The sequence below is a fragment of the Lemur catta genome, unplaced genomic scaffold, assembly GCF_020740605.2.
Source record: "Lemur catta isolate mLemCat1 unplaced genomic scaffold, mLemCat1.pri scaffold_63_ctg1, whole genome shotgun sequence".
Classification (NCBI taxonomy): Eukaryota; Metazoa; Chordata; class Mammalia; order Primates; family Lemuridae; genus Lemur; species Lemur catta.
In genome coordinates, this window is record NW_025423863.1 from 356,743 (window position 1) to 359,537 (window position 2,795).

At 53.8% G+C, this 2,795-nt stretch overlaps 1 pseudogene; it reads left to right on the forward strand.

The window, feature by feature from the left end:
* The first annotated feature begins 655 nt into the window (after positions 1–655).
* LOC123629931 lies at positions 656–2,087 on the forward strand (annotated as a pseudogene).
* The last annotated feature ends 708 nt before the right edge of the window (positions 2,088–2,795 follow it).

A 2,795-nucleotide genomic window follows, 5' to 3' on the forward strand; every position in this document is an offset into this window, starting at 1 on the left:
GGGACCAGGACTTAGAGCAATGCCTCCTGATTCTCAGGCCTTAGGGTTTGGACCCCAGTCCTACAAATCAGCTTCCCTGAGCCTCCAGCATGCTGATGATAAATTGCGGGACTTCTCAGCTTCCATACTTGCATGAGACAGCCCGTCCTAACAAATCTCTTCACACACACCCCATCTCCCTACTTACATCTGTATCTGTGGGTCCTACTGGTACTCTTTACGTGGAGAACACTAATAAACACAACACTGAAGTTTAAATTTCAGATAAAGCAATGACCTTTTAGTATAAGTATGTAATATCTGCATACTGGGTTTGTGGTACTTTCATGAATTCAGACATATTTGTAATAAAATTATTTATCAGAAATTCACATTTGACTGCATTTTGTATTTGACCTGGCAACTCCAGAAAGGAACACAGACATACAGACACCCTGGTTTTAGCCTAGTGAGACCCATGTTGCTCTACTCACCTCTGCAACTGTAAAAGAAGAAATTCTCACGTGTGAGTTTACAACAATTTATGGTAATTTCTATCAACAGCAATAGGAAACTAATAAAATACTCTGGTGCGCATTTGCTCCCTGGCTTTCCGGCCCTTGGGCCTTCCTCTCCAACACTTGAGTTGTGCTTCCGGTGGGAACATCGGGGCAAGATGGTGCCGCTGGTGTAGGTGTCTCTGCTCAGCAAGGTGAACCAGGCTTCAGGGCCGCTGCCCGGTACTGGACGCCCTCGCGTCCTGCCCCACCTGGCCTGCGACGCCTGCCCCCTGCCCCTGTCCTCCTGCCCAGCGTCCCCCGCGCTGACTGCCCCCTCCCACTGCTCTCTCCTGCAGCTTAGCCGCTACTCCGCCCTGTTTCTCGGCGTGGCCTACGGAGCCACAAGCTACAGCAAGTGACGGTGGGGCCAGGGCAGGGGGCTGCTCGGTTTTCCTGTGGGACTCCCAGTGCCGTTTAGTGAATCCCAGGGCAGAAAAGGGGACAGGGCCAGGTGCCAGGCTGCAGGACACATCCTCCGTCCTAGACCTGCAGAGGCGCTAGTGGACTTGGCCCCCGGGGCACAGTAGGGTTGACTTGAGATCAGCTTACCCACAGCGCAGGCTTCCGAGGCCCAGGCGGGGACTGGAAGGCGCCTGGTTCTTGATGCAAGCTGGCACTGCGCAGGTGTTGGAGCGCCGAGGTCTGACGGGAGGCTGGTGGACCTCCCATGGCTGGCAGAGGACCTAGGGAGCAAGTGCGTGAGGGGTGGGCCGCAGGGACCCTGTAGCTTCTGGGTTGGGCTCTTTTTGGGATCAGGATCAGGCCTTGGGCTGCACTGAGGTAAAGGAGAGTAGACAGCAGGTGTATCTGGTTCACAGCATCCCTGAAGACACCTTGACCTGCGGACTCAGTTCCTTTTATGCGGCGTTTTCAGTGAATTGAACACCCCCCCCAACAGGTTACCTAAAACCCCGGGCTGAAGAGGAGAGGAGGATAGCAGCAGAGGAAAAACAGAAGCAGGATGAGCTGAATCGGATCGCCAGAGAACTGGCAGAAGGTACTTGTGTCACTGGCTCTTCATTGTCCCCTCCCAAGTTTTCAGGAAAAGTAGCTGGTCTCCAAGTGAGCCCCCTATTTGAGGGTGGGGCCGCCTCTCCTTTTGTCTAGCAGTGGCCCAGTGTGAAGAAGAGTGCTTGGGTTCTCCTTTGTGGAGGAGGCAGCGGAACGGGTCTTGGTGACAGTCAGTCTTTGTTGAGGCCCAGGCCACTCGCTGCCCATGTGAAGCCACTTTACCCCCCCTTAGAGGCCGTGAGGTGAACACACTTTCCCGCTGACGCCCTCGGCAGAGGCAGGTCCGGGTGTGCAGGGTTAAGGAGACGAAGGAGGACAGTTTGATTAGGGCGCGGCTGAGTTCTGCTGGAGTTAGATGTTGGATCATTTAACGCCTGGAAATCTGAAGTCCTTTCCAGTTGCCTAAGACTGTAACAATGTGTGTACTTTCTCTCTAACTTTCAGCCCGAGAGGACAGCATATTAAGGTGAGCAGTCTGTGCCAGCCTGCTTTGCTCCAGAGCAGCAGAGGATGAATAAAGCTTCCTGTGTTGTGTGACTCTCTGGCTCCCTCTCATCTACTGGCGTCAGTTGTCTTGATTTACTGGACACAAGCTCGGCAGTTGTACCCTGTCTTCGAGGTTTGTTTGGGGTGGAGGATGGGGAGGGGGTTTCAAAAGAACTAATTGGCGTTACCAGTCACAGCCCCAAAATGTATCGCACAAACAGCGAGAAGTGCAGAAACCCGTTGTTTCTTCTGTCTGGGGCATCTAGCAGGCCAGACCCCCGGGTGGGCTTTGGCCCTCTGTCCCCTCCTCACAGATCCTCCCTTTGATCCCAGGAGGTGGCCAGGTCAGACTTAAGACTGAAATCCAGGGATGCGGCCTCCTGAGGACGAGGTCAAGTGCTGCCTGAGCTGTTCAGAGAGGCAGGGCCTGTGCTACCTGTCATCCCAGCACCTGCTGGCTGCGAGCCTGTCAGCCCCTTGCTCCGGTGGTTTGGGATGGAAAAGACGATGCTGCTGTGAATACTTCCCAGCTGTGTGCCTTGAGCAAATTTCTAGGCCTTGAGCCCCAGTTCCGTTTGTAAAATGAGTTCGTTTGCCTATGGGAAGAGAAAATGGGAAGCCCTACAAGTGTTTTAAAGCCTTGTGCTTGGTTAGGGTGAGATTTGAGTAAGGGAGGTGACATGAGCCTCCTGAGCTCGGTGGGTTGGTATCCAGAGGGACACAGTTCACAGAGCTTTTCAGAGATCTCCTGGTGGTAAC